Source organism: Danio rerio, chromosome 7 (genome assembly GCF_052040795.2).
Source record: "Danio rerio strain M-AB ecotype USA chromosome 7, GRCz13ab, whole genome shotgun sequence".
Taxonomy (NCBI): domain Eukaryota; kingdom Metazoa; phylum Chordata; class Actinopteri; order Cypriniformes; family Danionidae; genus Danio; species Danio rerio.
In genome coordinates this window covers 59,753,066-59,766,851 of record NC_141027.1, presented here as the reverse complement: position 1 = coordinate 59,766,851, position 13,786 = coordinate 59,753,066, and the positions used below count along the sequence as shown (strand labels likewise).

Sequence of the window (13,786 nt, the reverse complement as noted above, 5' to 3'; positions counted from 1 at the left end):
AACACTCAAATATTTTTGATTGTATTTTACTGTACATATATACTACAGAAAATATACATGTGATGACACAGCTGTATGTATTCCATTCTATAATTACTATTCTGATTTGCTTCTGACAAATTATTTCTTCTGATTACCAAAGTAAAGCTGTTGTGCTGCTTAATATATTTGTTTTAACTGAAAATGTTTCCTTCTGGATTTTATGTGAAAATAAATGTCAAAACAGTTGCATCTATGCATTTTTGATGCAATTTCTCTGTGTAACACTTGACATTGATGTGTTGTGCTAATTGTGCTATGTTTAAATTCTTTAGAGAAAGACCTAAAAATGAGGCCTCATTTGACCACACAAGTGTTTTTGACATAATCTGTAATGGCAGGTGGCCTCGAGGGGGAGAGGCTATAAAAAATACCAATGTTAAATTGACTTGACTGCAAACACTTGCAACACTGCCGAGAGAAACAATATTCCCCCCTCGATTGCAAAAGATTAGTTTTAAGATTGAGCTGTGGCCAACGTTGTATATTTTATCATTAAAACTGATCCCTCTTCCAGATAAAGCATCCTTTCATTGAAACTGCTCCCTGATTAGCTAATGGTAACTGTACTAATAATTCACTTCATAATTTGGCACATAATTTAGGACATTATCAAAACTAAAACATAACCCGAAACTTCATCTAACTTAATAAATACATTTGTATTCTGCTTTTCAGCTCATAAAATACTATGTTCTTACTCTTCCAGAAAACAATGCACTATAACATATTGTCTTTATTTTACTGTAATTTAAATTCAGGCAACACGGGATTCAACTGCTCCACATTTTTTAAACAGCTGCCACATCCTCTCAGTGACTGTGCTTACTCCTTTCTTTTCCACCAGGCGGGCTGTTTAATCTGCTGAAATGCTGTCAGTTATTATAGTCGAAACAAAGTACACCATAGAAGAATAAAGGGCTCACTTAAAACTTAAAAGAATGCTGTCACATTTACTTAATACAACAATTAAACCAAAGGACAGATATATATGTTGGATATTTTCACGATATGTGATGTGCGAGACAAAATGCAAAGCGGAGTTGCTGTTCATCCTAACATTCTGTATGTTTATTTGGCAGTATATACAACTTACAATCTGTATTTCTTTCACATTTTCTGGTGGAAAAACAAAGTTTTTTATAATAAATCAAGCAAAAATAAATATATTTCTATAAAAAAGTAAAGATAAAATGCTTTCAATCTAATGGGTGGTTCTCCCATGCCATACCGGTGGGAATTATTTATTTAAATTTTTTTAGGAATATGCAAAAAGGTACACAAATTAAGATCATACAAATACAAAGAAAATGAAACATCAACAAACAAAAACAACAAAAAACAAAAACAGCAACAATACAGTCAGGTACTGGCAGGTGCGTGTATGTGTGTGTGTTTGTATTTGTGCGTGTGTGTGCAGGTAAAGATAACTTGGTAGACAGGTCAGAGTACATACATAAGGGACAATAAAAATCAATAAATGAAGCAAGCATCATACATATAAATAAAAAAGATAGAAAGAAACCAGTCAGTGGTAAGGAGTGACAACAATGCTTGTAATGTATAATAGTAAGAATGACAGTGAAAAGAAAAGACAACAGTAATAAGATCTGACAACAACAATAATAAATCACGAGTACTACACCAACTACTACAGAAAGTTACTAATATAACAACCACCACTGCTGCTACTTCAGCCACATCCACGACTACTACTACTACGTTGTCTACTGTTCTTCTACTGATACTACTGCAACAATGACTACTATTACTACTGATACTACTATAGCGTTTACTACAACTGATACTACTACAACAACATCTACTACAACTGATACTACAACGTCTACGACAACAGATAATACTACAACAATGTCTACTACTACTTCTGATACTACCACATCAATTACTGCTACTACAACATCTACACCAACAACATCTACTACTTCTGATACTACTACACCGACAAAGACTACTACTACTACTACATCTCTACTACTTCTGATACCACTATACCAACGACATCTACCACTACAGAAACTACTACTACTACTATTTCAACAATTCCAAGTACAACTACAATCGATAGTACTACAAGGACTACTACTACAACTTCCACTACTACTACTACAACTACAACATCTACAGCAAAGCTGAATAATGACAATGGTAGAAATACTTGTAATAATAATAATGAGGAGATAACAGGGGGACAAGTCAGAACAGTAATAATAATAATAATGGTAACAAAAGGAAAAGTAATACTATTAATGATAATATTGAGGAGGTGAAAGGATGTTGGGAAAGGGATGGGAGGTTTTTGTGGATGTTTCCACCATCCTTTTAAATTAAACGGCACGCACTTGAATTCATGCTCCATAGGTCTCAAAACTCAATTCCTGAAGGGCCACAGTTCTGACCAGTTTTGCTCCACCCCTGGTTCAAATTTGATCCAACTAATTAAGGTGTTAAACACTACTCTTGAACACCTTGGTTAGTTAGATCAGCTGAGTTTAAGTCATTTCACTTTTATGACAAAGAATAAGTTCTTTTCATGGTCTTCAAAGTGAAATAACTCAGCACAAACAAAGGAGGCTAAGAATAATGCAAATTTTTGATGGAAATCTCAGATGGCACTCAGAGGTTTTTTGCGTCTGAACTCTTCATTAGTTAAATATTGCTGTTTATTACAAAAAAACGCTAAAAAAGTCCCGGGAATATTTTATGTGGTGATGAATTTTAAATTCAGTAATAAGACTACTTATTTAGAAAAAGTAATGCCCAAATAAAATGTGTTTATATCATTCAGAACTTCACTGAATACTGTACACATCTGCTGCAGCACTTAAACGTCTGGTTTGGACATGAGTTTCAAGTTGATCAGCATAATCTAATAAAAAAGTGATATTGTTAAGACACAGAATTACAGTGAGTGAAGTTCATGCAATTTTCTTTTTATATTTTTAGTACATTAATCACCCTTTACAAAATGAGTTAGGTCTCTATCAATACTGCTCATTCAATCCACCACAAAACCCCCAACCCCACCCCCAACTTATAGCCATGCTCAAAACACAGCTGGAAGATAGATGCTTACCAGCTGCACATACAGTGTGGCTGCTGGTGTGTGCGTGTATGTTGCAGAGTTTAACAAAAGAAGGTCACGTTGTATTGTGTCCTCTTGTTATGAATTTTTCATTTGCATTCAACAGAGTTAGGTCAAAAACAAATACATTCACAATTCAATTTATTAAAAAAATAACAATCACAAAATATTTTCACTAGCTGCATCACAAACATACAAACAGACTGACTTATATCAGTTATACAGATCATGCAACAGACTTAAGAGAGACATTTGCTTTGGGTTTGACATTACCACCTCACATTGTTACACTAAAGCACATTGTGTGTGTGGTGATTGATGGCAGAAGTCATTGACTGATCCAACATCCTGGGATGTGCATCCTGAATGCACAACCCATGCAGTCATGTTACACTCTAGAGGCTAACTAGGCTGCATTGTCTTCAAGTGATCTTTATATTATTCAAATGCTTCCTTTGGACTAGTTATGTGTAACATGCCATTCACCACAGTACTTTCAATGCTGCTTGTTGAAATACCTAATATTATATTTGTTTATTTTATGTGCAGAAATAACTACAAACAAGTAAACTGCATCTTCTGCTTGCAGTAAAAAAAAACTGCCAGGAAGTGATTTCTTTTCTAGTAAGAATGGTCCTCCAGCAGATGAACTGGGTGTTTGAGATCATAATATGTAATAATAAAAGATTCAGTCTGTGTTTAGTTGAGATTAAGTTCACTTGTAAACATTTTGACTCATTTTCATTTGGCACATTCTACAAATATATTCACATTCATTTTGCTATGTGCAAATGTTGGTACGGCCTATAATCAACAAACATGATCAAATACATTCTTAAAAAGATATTGTTTTTACACTAATCCTTTTATAGTCCAGTTTCTCATTAACCTTCATTTGCAAGCGTTAAAAACACTACGCTTACACATAGAATCGATTAAAAATGCAAATGCGAACAAACATGCTGGTTTACAGTCCACAACCTTAAAATTATTGCAAAATGTTGTATCAAAATTTTACTCTAAAAAGTTTAATTTTATTTGTATCCGAATTAACCAATATAGTTGTAAAATTTTATTACACTTATAAAGATTTGATTTGATCATTTATTATTATTATTATTATTTATGATCATGAGTGAAAATATAAGAAATTAGACCTCAAGGACAATTTATACCACAGCATAATACACATAAGCTTTTACAATAACAGTTTCTACATCTGCAATCCAAGGAAAACCAAAAAAGTTGTATATAAAAATAAGTTTAGTGTTTCCCCTATCATTATATTAGTGGGGCGCACCACACTCCCAGTGGCTTTTTCCGCCCCCCTTGAAGTCAAGTTAATAGCAGCTAAAATATTTACAGATGCGGTATGACCTGTTAATAAAGTCTATTGGCGCGACTTGTGTGAGTGATACTCTCTTTGTTGCCATTGTATTTCCATCGTTTTGAGCTGCTATGACACGAGTGGTGTGATCGCCCCTATCTACTGTCTCATCCAACCTTATGACCTCTGCCAGACGCCCCAAGAGTCTCTCGCAAATTTATATCAGTTCTGAGCAAGAGAACAGATTGTGAGAAGCACAGTGACGTTCTTACATTACATTTCTTAGGTTAAATAAATAAAGCAGTAAAGATATCGCGAGTGCAAACCCCTCTCTCTCTGTCATTGAGAAATCTGATGTCAATAGTTGGAGGCAAATATTGGAATGGTCTTGCATGTATTTAGGTACTTTTTACATTTAACAACTGAAAGTTATGTGTTTTCAACATTATTGCAAGTTCAATAAAAGCTGGCTGGATTTATTAGATAAATAAAACCTAAATAATATATTTAAACAATAATTTTTAATAATATAACTTCCTGTAATATGTTTATTGCTATAAATAGTAGTTTATAGGCCTGTTTCCTTTTAGTAAAGAAGTAATAGATTTATAAGTGTGTATTTTAAGTTCTTAAGCATTAAATGTGCGCTCTAAACTTTTTGTTGATTGAGACATGTTGAATTCTTCCATCATTTGCAATGTTTCCAAATTACATAGTTTGTCATTTTGTAATTAATTACTTAAATTTAAAGTAATGTAAAAGTTGCACACTTTAGGCCCTATCAAAAACAAGCCTAGATTTGTCCACCTGTAAGGTTTAAGACCATATGGGGCATAGCATGTGTACTTCGTTATTATTGTTTATTTATTCTTTTGCTGGAAATTAGAACTGAATTTAGAAATAGTTTTAAAACAAATCTTTGCCCTTAACAAACAAAATTAATTATGTATAGGTTAATTAATGTCTGTGTGTACAAAAAGTTTTGCTCTTCACGAGAGTGAAATTGAATGTAAATAATGAGAAGGCTCATCTCTCATTCTCACGCTGTAGATGCTCTGTTTAACTGTTTTCTTGCAAGTAAAACGCTCAGTTTTTCCACTAACAAAGTCCGTTATGTAAATAGCAATTGTGCTATGGCACAACGCAACTGAATCTTAAAGGGAATGGGAGATGAGACTCTGATTGGTTTATTCTTAAAACACACCTATAACTTATTAAGAAAATAAGCTCTACCCTTTTAGACTATGCGCCACGGTGCAAAGTGGATTTTTCCATCCCTAAAATAGCAAAAGTGGATTCCGATATGCCCTTATTGCTTTTGCGCCCTTTGCTTTGCACTTTGCGCACGGATTGTTAAAATAGAGCCCTTTGTGAAAAAAAGACATACAAATTAATGTTAATTTTTAGCTTGTATTATTGTACAGTTCATTATTTACTGCTGTCATTAAAAGAAACAAATTAACACCATGACACTTTGTGTTTGTGTTGGTGTCACACACAGCCACACTGTGCTGCAACTAAACCTGCAATAATCTATACTAAAGCTAAGATTAACTGTGTTTCTTTGGCTTAGTGCTGGAGTCTTCAAAAGCTCATCGCTTTGGCTTTTGGTGAAACTCTTTGAAGTGGTCTTCAGTTAGCAGCTCCCTCCCAAAAGCTGAGATTAACAGACTTAAAGGTTGGAGAAAAACAGGACTAGAGCAAATCTAAATGAGTGTGGCATTAAGAAGAAACATAAAGAAGACAAATTTACAGTTTATTATTGATACATATTTTGAAGTGGTTGGCTGTGTTACCTGACCTTCATCAGGCCAGAAACTTATTTTTTGAACTCATATAGCATATGTGGTTAAAATTCAAATGACTGACTTTACAATTGAAAAATTGTAACTTGCATATTTTAGATTACAGTTTACCTTAATATGTTTTATTTTTAATTATTGTTTTAGTAAGTTGCTACTTAATAAAGAACTCCAAATACCCCTCCTTGGCCCTTGGTCTTTGCACATGCCCCAAAGGTAACAATCCATTGCTTTATGTTTGTTATGATAATCTTTGCGTTGTTTTCTTATTTCTCTCCATAGCAGTCTATTTGGAGAATATCATATGCGTGTAGGGGCCGTCACTAATCGCACTTGCCCTAAATTCACTCCTGCTCAAGAGGATTATCAAACAGAGTGGGACCAAAGCTCTTGAACATCAAAAACTAGCACAATCTTGATAATTATATGATAAGTACTGAGAAATCTTTTTTCAAACTTATGAATCATCTTGGGTAAAACATGTGTGCACCTTATTCTCTGACTACCAACTACTTTAACCATTTGTGCAAGTAACCCAGCTTTCATCCTTTTAAAAAATATAAATCAAAGCCAAAATATGATCCACTATGATCATGATCCATTCAGATTTGGCTCAGTGATTTAATATGTTTTATTTGAATTAGTTGAGCTGATACTTAATATCTTAACTGTGATACTGATTGATGCCCTTGTGGTAGTGTCACATAATTGCACTAATGCAAATTATAAAAATTTGAAATGAATAAACCCTCATCAACATTTTCACAAGTTTAAACACAAATATATCACAAACAGGCAAATTCTGAAGTCAACTGTGACCTGGTTAGAAAGGACATCTGTATTAAAGCTGGATTTATAAGCACAGTGTGTCATTGGGTCATCAGGTCAGTTTTAAAGCTGTTCTTAGTACTTAAGACTGTCATGGGCTTTTAATCTCACTAAATGCTGGTACCACCAAACACAGTCTGCAGTAACTCCTACTGCCAGTTTGTGTGTCTGTTTACCTGCCAGTCTCTTTCCATTTATTGGTTAAACATACTGTAGATGATGGAGTGGAACAACATCAGGGGCCTCATGTAACAACGCTGCGTACGCACAAAAACTTTGTGTACGCCAGGTTTCACGCTCAGAATCGCTCACGTTTGGATTTACTAACCATGAAATGAACGTGAGAATGTGCGCAGCTCCACGCCAGCTTCATGGCTGGCGTATGCACATTTTTGTGCGTGCCTGTTTTATTTCCATTGGCGACTCCTAGAGGCAGTTTTGTTAAATTGCACTCTACAAAGTGTCTGAGCCGTGTAATGGCAGCTGTATATGAGGGGTTCATCTAGCAGGTATATAAGGTTTCCATACCATGCAGTTGACCAGCTAAACATTAAAGCGCAATTTGCAGTGATCGCCTGTTTTCCCAATGTGATCGGAGCTATCTACTGCACGCACAATGCTATAAAGACACTATCTAAAGATGAATTTGCATACGTGAATCAGAAACATTTCCATTCAATAAATGTGCAAATAAAATATTATGCACAAACTTATTAATGATTCCTACTTGTCTTCCACGTGATTAATGGTAGGCAAAATCTGATATGTAGCGTGGGAAAAAAAGAAGAAATACTTCATCAGACGCTGGATTCGAACCGAGTTCATGCTCGAACGTGTCAAAACATGATGACATGCGTTTTCTAGCTGCGGCACTCAGAGTGTTAAGGGTACTACAACATTTTGCACCTATACATCTCACTATCTATTTTTTAAATCCACACTGTGTAATGTTCAGACCCAACAGTGTTAACTACATCAGCTAAACTCTCCCCACTTGATTTTTTTGTTTTGTTGTTAATTCCGGAGGACAAACTTGCAAATAACACTGTTTTTCTCTGGTCTACCTCCGAAAGTAGCACCTCCAATTCACATTCTGTTCAAAGTTTCTCTTTTTGCTTGCTTTTTCGTTGGGTTTAGCCAAAGTAGAGTCATTAGCATATTCATACGGGGGAGAAGGCAGGGAGGAGTTTTGCGCTCGTGCATGTTGCGCTAAGTTTCACGTTCATTCGGATGTACCAGGGGTCGGCAACCCGCGGCTCTAGAGCCGCATGCGGCTCTTTAGCGCTGCCCTAGTGGCTCCCTGGAACTTTTTCAAAAAATGTTTGAAAATGGAAAACGATGAGGGAGGAAAATATATTTTTTGTTTTAATATGGTTTCTATAGGAGGACAAACAATCTTAACGTTTTCTAATGCTGTAAAAGTGTGTAAAATATTTAATTTCAACATTTCTGTCAACGAAGATTTGCGTCATAGCCTGCGACACACGTTTCTATCAGCAGGGCGGGATGCCAGGCAGGTAGCTGTTGTAAACAAACCGGCGGCTGTGTGATGCGTCATGGAGCGCAAGCTGTCTTTGCCAAAGATGTACAGCGGGGCACGCTTTCTCATTTTCCCTCCCTGAGAGAATTCTAAGAAGCCCATCCCGATCACTCACTTAACGGTAATTATTTACAAGGTGCGATCGTTGATGTGCAAACCCCTAACCCCAACCGTCATTGGGGGAAAAGCAAATCGTACTAAATTGTACGAATTAGATTGTACGAATTCATACGAATTAGCCACTAAATGAAAAAGTTACGAATTGCCGTGAGATTGTGTTGGCTGAGCACATTCCCAGGAATGACTCGAGCTGATCTTGAAATGGAAATGGCAGACTGCGTTTTATTGCACTGTTTGTTGCCCAGATAAGGGGCACGTTGTGCACGTTAATTTTGATGTTGTTTTTTGAAATCCTGAAAATAAAAAAAATCTTATTTCTTTATTGCATTTCTTTAATTTCATCAAAGCAAAACATAATGCAATAATATTGTAATGAAGTTAAACTTGATCATTAAACATAATTCTGAATCTGTTGTAAAGAGTTTCCCACCTCTTTGATGAGTTGTCGCTGAACTGTTGGAGTAATTTTGGTCAGCCACTCCTGGGAAGGTTCTCCGCTGTTCTATATTTTTGTCATTTGTAATAACAATTTCTCAAAAAATATCTCTCTCATTATTCTGCTATTAAACATAACAGAAACAAATTTGATAATCCTAACTTACCTAAAAGAGAAAAAGTTTAGTCACTTTAACATCTGACTTTTTTTAAATGGTTATGTGCCTTTTTATACAGTGTATGAAAACTTCTGGTTTTAACTGTGCAGTATGTCATATCAACAAGATCTACTACTACTCTTAATGTGGTTAAATGGATAACAAAGAGACCAGAGTAAATATTCTCCTTTAAAGAACTAAAAACATCTCAGACTATTCTCATATTTTTCAAACGTCCATAATCTGTGATCGATAGATATTAACATGAACTATTTAATGACTTCCATTTTCATTCCAAACATTTGTATGGAGAGAACTGAAGACTCAACACACACAGGACAGCCTCTGTTTCACCATTACGGTTTCAAAAGGCAGTTTTTGGGTAACTGACTTTTCAGCAATAACACAATGTAGCAGTTTTATATTTAAAAAAATATTCTACACGGTAGATAAAATCTCATTTATTTTCCACCCATGGTGTGTTAAAATAATCAGGCATATGTCTGGAGACCTCGAAATGGGACATAACAATGTCATGTTTCAGTGATAACCCTGGAAAGTGAGTCAGTCAGACAGACATAACAGATTTCACACACACACACACACACACACACACACACACGCACGCACGCACGCACGCGCACACACGCACACACACACACGCACACACACGAACACACACGCACACACACGCACACACACACACACACACACACACACACACACACACAAACACAAACACACACACGCACGCATCATCTTACTTGGTCTCTGTTCTCTGGTAAGAACAAACATCAGTAAATTAATGTATTGTGAAATAATATAATTTAAGATAGCTGTCTTATATTTTTATGTATTTTAGAATGTAATTTATATATGCAATTGGAGCACAAGAACATGTTTATTATTGTTATTAGCAGCATTTGTGCCGCTTAATATTTTTCTGTATATACTAAGACACATTTTTTGTCAACTTTTTTAATGAGCAGGAATTTCAGATAAAAAGCATTTAGCTATTTTAAACTGAAAACTTTTGACATTATTTTACAATTTTCGATCCATTTAAATGAATCTTTGCTAAATAAAAAATATAAATTTCTTTCCTAAAACAATCTTAGTGACACCAACTTCTGAATAATACACATCAAACTCAAATAAATCTTTGTTCAGACCATTAAACACAGCACCACACACAGACAGACCTATAAGGAGGCTTGTGATTCAAATAAAAGCAGCCACATCTGCAACTTATTTATTTTGGTTTGCCTCTGTGTATGTGGTACAAAACATCTTTAAAGCACATGCTGTGCTCTCCAGAAAATATGGGTTTAGGATGGCCACAATTCAGCCAGAGTGGCTCAGACAGACAGCACCAGGTCTGATTGACAAAACTACTACACATGTCTGAATCTTCATATTTTAAAACAAGAGAGGAATGTACTTACTAAGCATGCACTTTTGTTATGAGACATAATGAAAGATGTATTTCTGTAAGATGTGGATTCGTAAGAACACACACACAAACTAACAACAAATAGCAAAGTGTGTGTGTGTGTGTGTATGACCAATCGAAACAGAAAAACCCAGCCTGTTAGGTACAATTTTCCAAAAATGTAACAGGTTTTCTTTTAGCGAGACTGTATGAAGACACCTATAAAGTGCTAACTTAACTGGCAGACATACTGTAAACTTGTATGTGTATATTAACTCATCGCATTTCTTAAAATGGTAACTGGTTATAATAACATGATGCAAGCAATGTCATTCACTTGACAGATTAAATTCAACATAGACCAGAACAGCTGCAGCTGCCTGCTGAGCATTGAAGCTTCAGGCAATGGGAGAATTTAATCATCTGCATCTGCTATATTTGCTTAAAAATCTGAGGTGAGGTCTAGTTCATTTTTTAATAAGATTGCCTTAAAGAGGCACTGATCCATATACACACTTTATACGGACTTTATTTTCACACTTTTTTAAAATTGGAGTTAATTTGACAAATTTACAGTTAGTGATGCTCAATACAAAGACACTGCAACAGGTCATATGGTAACGCCCAAGCAAGGTAACGCCAAAGGAAAACACATGATATTCTTTGGGAATCCCTCTGAAAGGTGGATCTCACTTTGGCTTACTACAGGTCATAATACACACATAATATATAAAAACACTTAAGGGTGTTTTTACGCTTTTTAAAATCAGCCAGTGCTTTATCAGTATTATTCAGGCATTGGGGTAACAAATATGCCATGGCTATTTGTTTTAACATTTGAAAAGCTGTAATCTAGTAAGGTTCTGCATCCAAATTTGCATACTATCCATCCTAAATAGTAAATGACAATAGAATTAGCATGTAAGTTTAGAACCATCTGTACTCTAACCACTAATATTAGAATGAATAAACTACACACTTGGGTAAAAAAAAGTGTAAACAAACTTACAGAATAGATTTCTCTGAAAAGCTAGCAAACTAACCGGAACCTGCTGCTGTGTCTCCAGTTAGGTAGGTAATTTAATATAAAATAAATGTGGATGATGCATCCAGAAGATTGACAGGGGACATAACTAAGAAACATAACGCTCAGTTAATTAGCAAGTAGTATGTCGCAAAACTTGCATACTTTTGTTGCACACAAAAAAGTATGTGCTTTTTCTTCACAAAAAAGTATATACTTTCAGGACGTAGTTTAAGTATGTGCATAGGGACACAGCAAAATTGACAGACCTTTAATTTTTACATAAAGTAGACCAATTCACAACATACTGGGTCATCAAATGGACAAATCATCACAGATTAGAGTCATGCAAAGGAGAGATTTCAAAAAAATGTATTGCTAAATAAATAATTGTTTCCATTATAGCTAATTTTAAGTGAGCATTTTATGTCAGTGTGTTTCAAAGTCAATGAGAAAAAATGAGAAACGTCAGAACTAAAATTAACCTGGGAAAATCTTTATATTTTTGTTCACTCTACAAGAGCCTTACTTGTGCATCTTTTGATAAATTTATAGTTGGAATATTTGGTTGTTTGACATAAATTGGTACCTATGTCAGAGCAGTTTGTGGTGAGGAAAATCTTTTTAAAAAAAAAAAAATTATCATTATCATTATATGCATGGTTCTGGTTTGATCACCTGCTTGTTGTACTTGTGTTTGTTGTTTCTATATTTAGTTTTTTCTTTGCACATGACATTGTTTTGACAGTTTGAAATGCTCTTTACTATCTCAACTCACCCTCTCATTGTTTCTTCCATTCAATAATCCTTAATGATTGTAACATGTCAGATTGCATTAATATGACACATTGTAAGATCTCAGTTCTCATAATGATAGTTAGAACAACTACAAAGATGAACCAAAGAAAGATAATGAAGAAAATTCACCTGGAGTTTGACGTCATCCATCCATGACACATTTAGTAACCTGCATTCTGAAATGATACCTCACATCAAAAGTAAAGTGACCATAAATGGCTATTGTAAACATGTCAAACTAGCCTGATTTCTCAAGGAAACATACTTATTTACGTTTTGTCAGTTTAGTGCCTAATTCGTACAAATTTATTTTAGCTGATTCATATAAAAAAGTTTGATTTTTTAAAGGAGCCGTGGCACAGAACGCAACCGTTATTGGAGCATGAGCAAATCATACTAAAATGTTCAAATAAGATTGCATGAATTCATACGAATTAGCCACTAAATCAAAGTTACAATTTGCTGTGAGATAGCGTTGGTCAAACCAACTATCAAAGACAACAGATTTTAGCTTAGGATTTCAGGAATCTTTTAGGATTGCACAAATTTGTCTCAAATGACCAAATCATGGCTGAATTTCCACAATCTGCGAAAGGCTTTAAAGGTGCTGTACGTAGGTTTTTGACTTTTAATAAAAACACCATAATATGTTTGCAGATATTTAAGAAACATGCTATGTGAACATTTTTGTTTTTCTTAAAAACAATGCTGAAGTAAGAAAGTCTGCTTTAAAAATGTGCATTAAGTGGCGGAATATCTGTCTTTGCTTTGGTCTCTTTAACCCGCCGAATACCAGTTTAGCCAATTATATTTCAACACCACAAGTTGCTTTATTTGATTTCAAGATCTGAGGTAAACTATAGGCTGCTGCTTTCAGTTATATGGAAAGTAATCGGCCTTTAGGCTTCATAGTCAGGCACACTGCTGTTGATGTCTTCAATCTGGCAACCTGCACTTGCGTGTGTTGTGAACCAGGAGTGCAATACCTAGTTCAACCACTGGGTGTCAAACTTACATACTGCATCTTTGATCCTTATTGTGTCACAATTCACACCAGCCATCAGATTTCTCCTCATTTATCTCTCTTTTTATTTCTCTCATGTTAATTGTATGTCTTGTCAGTTGTTTATGTCCACTGTACAATGTGGTCATTCTCCTGACTTGTCTCATTGTTGTT

At 35.0% G+C, this 13,786-nt stretch overlaps 1 protein-coding gene across 2 annotated transcripts in view; it reads right to left on the bottom strand.

The window, feature by feature from the left end:
- The window catches only part of sema4f (sema domain, immunoglobulin domain (Ig), transmembrane domain (TM) and short cytoplasmic domain, (semaphorin) 4F), a 138,107-nt gene that overhangs the window by 54,827 nt on the left and 69,494 nt on the right, over positions 1-13,786 (bottom strand). The gene's annotated exons all lie outside the window — the stretch shown is intronic.